This window comes from Lissotriton vulgaris, chromosome 7, assembly GCF_964263255.1.
Source record: "Lissotriton vulgaris chromosome 7, aLisVul1.2, whole genome shotgun sequence".
Lineage (NCBI taxonomy): Eukaryota > Metazoa > Chordata > Amphibia > Caudata > Salamandridae > Lissotriton > Lissotriton vulgaris.
Window position 1 is genome coordinate 1,140,907,060 of NC_141695.1, and position 9,352 is coordinate 1,140,916,411.

Consider the following 9,352-nt stretch of genomic DNA (forward strand, 5'->3'; position numbering starts at 1 on the left):
AGTATCTCTGTTACTTTATTGTCACAAACAGATCCCCCATTTGGAATTAATTTCCTTGCTGTTTCGTCTCCCAAATTAGTTGGATGTAGTATCTCTGTTACTTTATTGTCACAAAAAACAGATCCCAAATTGACAGTAGCTAGAATAAGTCATTCATTTGCGTCCAAACCAGATAAGGGATGAAATAAATTATGTATTGGAATGCTCCAGTACTACCTTGGATCAATAGGGTGATAGTTGTTGTCAGGTGGGTAAGAATACCTGCTTGAATGTGTCAGTGGAAAAAAAGGACTAAGATTATTATTGTGATATCTGGGGACGACAAGGTTCTTGTGATATCTAGGGACAACAAAATTCGGGATTTGATTTGTTCGATAAGGGACATCCAAACTATGCAAGGTAGGAGGTTTATTTCGGGGCATCATCAGCGCTTCTGGGTAGAAGTAGCTCAAGTTTCGTGATGATACTCCTCCCTCACTTCTCCCTGGGAACCTGTCACTAATATAAGTAACTACTCTATGGTCCCTAAAGTTAACTATTATCACGTCCCCATCAATGTCTTTTGGACGTCGGCCCACCCAGTTGCAGCGTCTTACAGAAACTATGTCACCATTTAGGTGTGGTGGTAACGGTCTGTTATTACGCAGCCAGTGGATAACTTTATTTTTGAGACTGATGTCGCTCGGGTGAAGTATTTGTCTAATGGCCCAAGTATAGATATACCTACGCTACTAGGCAGAGAGTTCGGCAGGGAGGTAGACATCTTTATAAAGTAGGGAGCAAGTATTTAAATAATTTAAATCCGTCCTATGAAATATAAAATATTAAAGTAAGTGACAACCCGGTCAGTTACACACACAGTCAAAAATGCATCTACAAAGTAACTTACTATCAAACAGTTCTAAGAGGAGGAGTGGATACACAGCAGTACAATACAACGGGCGTAAGAGGGGTGGCCCAGCCCAGCCTCCTGCAGTCCCTGATGGCCACAGACGGTCCCGCCCTTGTCCCGGGCTTCTCCCAGGACGCTCCTGCGCGTTCCCGCGCAGCGGGGATAACCGAATGGTAATATAGGGACTCTCGTTGGTGGGGGCGGGGCAGGCAGGGAGAGCGGCCCAGATGATTGCAATTAGGGCTGGCGGGGACTCCTGGGAGAGGTAGTCCCGGTCCCGCAGCTTGCAGCCCTGCCCACGTGCACACACACCCACTGCAGAATCCGCCTGGGCAAACAAACATCTTCAAGGGTCCAAAGGTCCACGACAGCACACCCCTCAAAGCGGGACCCGCGAAGCGAGTTCCGTGAGGCGCTGCACGGAAAAAAAGCAGTCAAGGCAGCGATTCTCCACACGCACCAAACGGTCAGCAAGGCGTCCCAAAGTATATCAAAGTGCAGAAGGTTTTAAATTCGTTGGTGGGGGCGGGGCAGGCAGGGAGGCGCTGCATGGAAAAGCAGCAGTCAGGGCAGCGTTTGTCCACACGCACCAACAGGTCAGCAAGGGGTCGTTTATGAAACAGACATTGAGCTGGTAGGAGTGTACTAAAACGGACAGGGGGAGGGGAAAAACACAAGCACTCATATGGTGTGCTTGAACTCAAAAAGAAAATAGCTCAACAAATGGGAGCAGTGCATAAATACAAGTACTTGGTCCATGATTCGGGGAGGGACAAACACAAGAAGAGATTTTGACGCAGTCATGGCTTGACAAACAGGAACACAGGAAATGAGAACAATGCAGAAGCAAACCAATGAAAAGATATGGGTGAGCTATAACCCCACTGTGTGTACACAACACTATAAAGCAATATGACGTGGCCAGCATTGACGGGTGATAGCGTTTTTAGGTCAAGCCTAGAGTAGCACATGCGCTGCTTGCTCGACTTTTAGTAAGGGTTTTTTCGAAGTGCTACCCACAAGCTTTTGCTGGCCTAAAGCTTGCGTGCACGCGTGCAGCCGCTATCTGCCTTTCTTATCTCTTTCTCTGCGCTGGCCATTACTTTCACTTTTGCAGCCGCATCTGCCTTTCTTATCTCTGCTTGTTATTCAATGGAATGCTTGCCCTTCATAAATCTTTTTCTCTTCGCTCACAGCATCACGATCGCTCACAGACGGCTTGGTTGAATTATTGTTTCTCAGGCCCAACCGGCTGGTGGAGCTCACTCGAGATTTTATCGTTCCATGAGGTATTCCATTCAGTTTAATTTCTAAGTGTGCACAGTTTGCTTAAGCGCCTTGACTCTTTCACTTTTTAGTTTTCTATCGGACCTCGCACCCATTTCTATTATAAGGGTAGGTTTCACATTAGCTGATTTCATCATGTAATGCGTGAGCGCACTGATACGTAGTACTCCATTTATCAAGGTTAGCGCACCTTCAAACACTAAGTAACTAGGAGGTTCTTAGCATACCACGCGTCACTATTTTTACGTAAGCCTGCATTTGAGCTTGCACTTGAATTATTCAAGCCAGTCTTCACGTTATCCGTGAGTGCGTGGCCTCATTCCTCACTCTTCATGTTACTCCATTAATCACGGTTTGCGCTCCTCCAAACATTAAGTAACTTGAAGGCCCTTAGCATACCACATGCCACTATTTCAACGTGAGCCTGCATTTGACTTCGGCTCCAAATTTATTTGCTGGATTAGAATAAACATGCATTAGCAATCCTCTGCTAAATATGGCGTTCCGTTTGAAAGAATTTTTCACTCACTTAGTACTCCTCAAAGAGCTCTCAATGCAGCGTGAGCTTCCATGATTCACAAAGTTGCCTTTCTTCAGTATTTACTTGCTGTCTATGCTCTTATCTGACCTGCAGCGGCACTAACTCAAAAATCATGAAGCTGCCGTATTTTAAGTACCTGACTGCTTCAGTAGTTCCCTGCTGTGCATGGCTTCACATTTTTGATTTCCTAAGTAATCTTTGATGGCGTATAGTACCAACATGCGTGCACAAACTATGACAAAATAATTTGAGTCATGTTCTGGCAAGCATTATCACACACTTTAGTAGAAAATACAGGAGCGATATGTGCCTCACATGTACTTTAACTTTTTCTTTTAGACCACAACCTGGCAGTGTAGGGCTAGCAATACTTTGAAATTGGAAGCGATCCAGGTCCATTGGTATCTTTTTCATTTATTGCATGCAGTAAGCGCTAAATCATATTATCTCTTTTTACTTTTACTAAGTGGATAGGTTGGACACAACTGACATATCTTTCTCATTATTTGACACACTGTCAACAATTGCTTCCCTACCCCCAGTCCTTATGAAGACCCGCCTCTGACGCTTAAATAGCTGTGCATCCACCCAGGGTCGAAACGTCAACGTTGTAGTCATGCTAGTCCATTCAGCTTCCCTGACCCCACTCTGAAGTCATATTGGGCCTAGGATTCATGCGAAAAAGAACGGACAGGTCAACATAATTGTCATTTGTCTCTATTTTATGTGTACAGCACTTTCTTCACCAATCACCACAAGTCACTTTGTCTGCATATTATTCACGTTATCGCCGGATATTGTATTGCCTTATCGACATTCAGATGAATTAACATGTAAATACCATATTCATACAATACAATCGTCATTTAAAAAAAAAAAAAAAATTCGTTTGTGGTGTGTTCTATTTATCCTTATTTGGTTCTAGAAAAGTTCAGTTGAACCATCTTTGTCGAATCTTCATTCAGTAACAGTTTCTAGAGAATGTGGGCATTGCCATGACAAATGGGACTGAAGCAACTACTTAATAATGGCATTAACTGCTCTGCAATTCACTGAGCATGAAGTGAAATTCTGGTGGGACCTGTGAGTGGCTCCATACAAGGCATCTATGCTGACAGTAGCTTTTTCCATGGAATAATGGACCTCTGTACACGAGTCCAACTTTCATGTTGTTGATGCAGAGCACACAACCCTATTAGCTAGTGGCATATCTAACAAGCATTGGCATAGCCAATAGGTCTCACCTTTGGGACCTTATAAGTGTTTAGCCATGCAACACTTGATGATGTTGCACCTAGGATATTGTGCTGGATAACTAAACACTTGTAAGGTCCCAAAGGCGAGACCTATTGGCTATGCCAATGCTTGTTAACCATTCTGCTGTACCACATGGCAAAAAAACACGTTGACAAAGCCAATAGACTTCATAGGAAATACCTGTTGGCTTTGTCAATGCTTGTTTTATATAGTGCAAACTTGGAATTAGAGCGCTTTACTTGGGCAGCAGAGTACATTAAGGTTTTTATTTTAGATACGAGCAGGTTAAGTGATTTGCTCAAAATCACAGGATGGGAGCCAAGGTTGAGGTTTGCACCTTGTATGCTTGTACCAAAGTTGGTAGGTTTAGCCAAAGGGCCATATATTATCATTTCATTGATCATGACTACACCACAAAAACAGCAATTGCTGAAAGGCTTTAACTTAGACTGGTCCAGGCTAACCTCTCTCTTGCAAGTATATTTTTTTGCGCTCTTTCTCATGAATGATGACATGATCTATGAAAGCCCAGACCTGAAAACATAGTGTCCTATTGACAAGGAGCGACCATCACCTGGCTGCTCAATTATTTTTTTAACTTTTATTTATTACTTCTTTATTTAGAGTTTTTATAGAGCTGAAATTGACCTGTTAGGGTATCAGAGCGCTTTACATGGATCCGCAGTAATAGACAAAAGACTTAGATTTGGGGGGGTGCTGGATACATAGGGGATAAAATAACAGGTAATTACATTACATTTAAACATTTACAATATACGAGAAGCAAGGTCCCAGGGTCCATGGTGGGATGCCCGGAGGTGCTGAGTGGATGGTGTATGGGTACTCCAGGGGATGCATTAGACAGAGGTGGAGCAAGGTTTCTGGAAGGTTAGAAGGTAATATTTAGGTGAGGAATTTGCCCATTAGGAAGGTTTTGACCTCTGTTTTGAAGCGAGTCAGAGAAGGGATTCGTCTAAGGGCGGGTGGGAGTAAGTTCCATATTCTTTGTGCGGCCCAAGAGAAGGCCCAATTATACGTTTTCTTTTCCCGAAAATGTGCAGGTTGGAGCAAGAGGTCTTTGGTGGACCGGGAGTTTCTGGTTCCTCCGGATAACACAAGTTTTTGGACAAGATATGCAGGGGAGTTTGAGTATAATACCTTGTGCGTGATGCATGCCAATTTGAGTTGGATTCTGGCCTGTAGAGGAAGCCAGTTCAGAGCTTTCAGATGTGGTGAACTGTGGTCGAATTTCCTTGAGCCAGATAGTAGTCTAGCGGCAGTGTTGAGGCAGGCTTTTAAAGGTGGCAGGGAGATCATGAGTAGCCCCGAGAGGGAAGATCAGCCATAGGGATGACAAGGGACTGGACTGCCATTTTTCGGTCAGGAGTATCAAGGAAAGTTTGAGTTTCCTTAGGTCGCCCAGGTGGAATCTGGCTGATTTGGCCATCGAGTTGATGTGGTACTGCATGTTCAGATTAGTCAAGGTTTATTCCGAGGGATTTGGCAGAGTCCACGATGGTCGGAGTACAATTGAAGGCTGTGATGGCCTTAATCCATACCTGAGTCTCAGGGTTGGTTTTAGGAGGGAAATTAGTAGAAATTCTGTCTTCTTTGCATTGAGTTTGAGTTGATTGGTGGAGAGCCATCGGACAGTCAATTTCAGGGCTTCATTCAGGGAAAGAATATCCTCGAGGGAGGAGATTTTGATGTAGATCTGGGTGTCGTCGGCGTACATGTGGTAGGAGATATTTTCGGTGTGTAGTACTTCAGCAAGCTGCTAAAGGTTGAAGAGGGTAGGGGACAGGGTTGATTCTTGGGGGACTCCAACCGTGGCCGAAGAGGGAGTAGACAGGCTGTCATTGATTAGAAATCTCTGAGAGCGGTTGTGGAGGAAGGACCTAAACCAATTAAGAACTGAGCCATTCATTCCCATCCTGAGTTTGAGGCGTTCTAGTAGTTTTTCATGGTTGACCGTGTTGAAGGCGGAAGATAGATCTAGGAGGATTAGGAGCCAGGTATTGCCTTAGTCAAGGGCTCGGAGGGCATCACCCACAATGTGGAGAATGGTGGTTTCCGTGCTGTGCCCTGAAAACGGATTGGATGTCATCTAGTAGGTGGAAGTTAGTGATGTGTTGGCTCAGCTGCTGTTGCACACACTTCTCTAGAACTTTAGCTAAAAGTGGGATGTTAGAGATGGGTCTAAAGTTGTCAAGGGAGGCATGGTGCAGCGCCGGCTTTTTTAGGATGGGTAGGACTTGACCGGCTTTCAGAGAGTCAGGTATTGATCCCTGAAGAAGTGAATGGGTTAATTATTGCAGTCCAGCTAGGAATTATGGATTGGGCAGCTGCAGCAAGGCAGTTAGAGGGGAGTGGGTCATTAAAGTGGTTGTTCGGATTTAAGGTGGATAGGATTTTCAAAACGGAGAGTTCGTCATAGATTTTGAAGTCGGTCCAGTGAGCTTGGTTTTTGGGTGGAGCCTGTGGAGGCGGCTCGGAGGGAGGCCGAACTGGCAGGGTTTGAGAGTGGGTAGAGGATCTGAGTTTGTTGCCTAAGGCAGTGATTTTGTCTGAGAAAAAGGAGGAGAATTCCTTGGATGATATTAGTGACTTGGGGTTTCTTTCTATGTTTTGGGCAGTTTGTTGGATTGGTGTTTGAACAATTCGAAGCGTTTGCTGAGTCTGTTCTTTGCGTTCCCCAGTTCAGATCTGAAGAATAATTTTTTTTAGCTGAGGATGTTCCGGTTGTAGGCGTTTCTGGCCTGGCAGAGAAGTTTTAAATGTGTGGCTAAGGAGTGCTGTCTCCAGATTCTTTGTGCCTGCCGGAGGGATTTCCTATTGCTGTTGAGGGACCCATTGAACCAGGGGTTTCTGTCTTTGGTTTGGGTTCTTTTTAGTTTCAGCGGGGCAAGTTCATCCAGGATGTTAGTTAGAGTCGCAGAGTAATGATCATTGAGGTCACTGACTGAAGTGATTTGGGGTTTGGGGGTCAGACTTACAGCGAGCTGCCAGTTTCCTGGGATCAAGGTTCTTGGCGTCTCTGACCCAGCATTTGTGTAGCACCTGTTGTGGTGCCCTTGTGTTGTGGGTGCCAGGTAAAAGGAAGGAGATAGCGTGGTGGTCCGACCAGTCACAAGGGTCAATAGCGATAAGCTTGACTAATGTTTCCCTATCGATGATCCAGTCCAGAATGGCGCCTTTTGAGTGTGTAGGGAGTGCACAGGCTTGGGTTAGAGCTTGGTCAGCCAGGAGGTCTTTGATGGCGTTGACATGAGGATCTTTGGGGTCGTTCCAGTGCAGGTTGAAGTCACCAAGGAAAATGTCTTTAGAGTTGGAGGAAATCTTGGCTGTGATAATTTCCATAAGGTGGTCAGTGAAGGCTTAACTGCTGAGCGGCCGTTAATTAGGAGGCCAGATAAAGGGGGTTGGAGAGAGTGTCGTGCGATTTGGCGGACAGGGGTAATGGTGCTAGTTTGCTGTCCACTACATTTCTGTTGCCGAAGGTAGCTGATCTATTGGGTTTGATTTTGACTGTGCAGATGGCATGTTCGGCATTCACGTCTTGTGGACTAGGAGTTACTGGGGCAAGGTTGTGGGAAAGGAGGATGGCTATGATTTCCTCTTCAGTAAGGTCTAGTGGACTTGGGGTGACAAGAGTAGAGTTGTAGGAGATGAGGAGGGCTAGGATTCCTCCTCCGAGATGTGACATGGTTGCTTGTGTCTCAAGGATAGTGGTAGTGAGTGCTAAGGGAACAGACAACAGAAAGTGAAGTGCAGTCTCTGGCTTCCACCAGACATTGGTTGAAGTGGAGTGAGGATGATAAGAGAGGTTTGTATGAAACCAGCCCAGGCACGAGAGAGGTTTAGGGTGACCAACTGGAATGGGTGCAACTTCAGGACTGTGAGTGTAAAAATTCCGGACAAAGGGTAAAAATCAAGGAACAAAATTCAAGACAGGAGGTCAAAATTCAGGACAAAACTTTGGGACAAAAGGTAAGTTTTACAGACACGTCAGAGGAAATCATGCAATAGTATATAAGCAGGTAAATGGACAACCACTTAAGTACAAGTCAAAATAAGTTTATATTAGGTTGAGACAATCGTGCACATCACAGTCTTTCAGTATGCCCGCAGCCTCTTACCTTAGACGATTCAAAACTCACATCTCGCTCCAGCAGGTACATTAGTCACTAGACAATGGTGAACCACACCTGAATATAAGTGAGGCAACTTTTATTGTTGATTGAAAACTACTAGATATACAAGGAACTTTGCAGTACCAGCCCCCAGTAATAAAACCGCCCCACCTATCCAGCCTCCCAGGGAAACACCCAATGCCTGGTCTGGCCAGTCTGGCCTTATTACCACCCTCCAATGGTGTCCCTCATCTTCACATAGACCATCTCTCATGCGTATTTAATTTCTTTTATAGTGTTACTCATCCCAAGTATGTAGGGCAGGGTGTCGGAGTGCGTTACATCACACACACATTATATAGAGACAATGACTCATATAAACGTGAAAGTCAATGTATAGGAAATGTTACTTAAGATAATGGGTGCTCCAAGGTGTAATCATTCTTTTATCTATCATTCAGTCTTTGACCATTCATTCTGTCCTTCCATCTGTGTGCCCATCTATATCCAAACATATTGAACCATTTGCCAACCTATCCACCATGTATCCTTTCATTCATCATTTCACTCATCCATCCTAGGCCAACAATCTGTGCTTAGCTTAGTGTTCTGCCTGACTGGATTATGTTTTATCTGTCATTGCATCCGGATATATAATACAGCAAGTATCATTACACCAACAACAAGCCAGGACTATTGGCTTTGTCAATGGTTGTTAGTTGCTTAAAATAAAAAAGCAGCAGCCATGGCTTTGTTGAATATAAGATTAAAAATGCGTCAGTTCTAAAATGATGAGACATTGAAAGAATTCTAGCCCCTTTTTTAGGTCTCGCCTGTCGATGCGCATGCGCATCGAGCAAGCGAGAGTATTGCGACTTATCCACTCTTTATCCACACTGCAAGGAATCGTGGCGATTCCTTGCAGTGCCCGTGACTTTTAAGGTCAATGCGCATGCGCATTGAGCTTATGCGCATGCGCATTGACCTTAAAAGCGCGTGCGCGTGCACGTCCGTCTTTGTTTACCCGCTCCGCCCCCTCCCCTTCCCGCCGTGTCGCATTTCTCCTCCCCCTCCCCTCTCTTCCTTCCGTCTAACGCCGTCTAACTTCCTTCCGCGTAACACCGCCGCCCGCCGCGAGCCATGCTCATCTACCGGGCTGCAGGCACACTGATCCTGCCAGTCATTCCCACAGGCCGGTCGCAGCTCCCTCGGTGCCGCCCGTCCTCCAGCTGCAGAGCACAG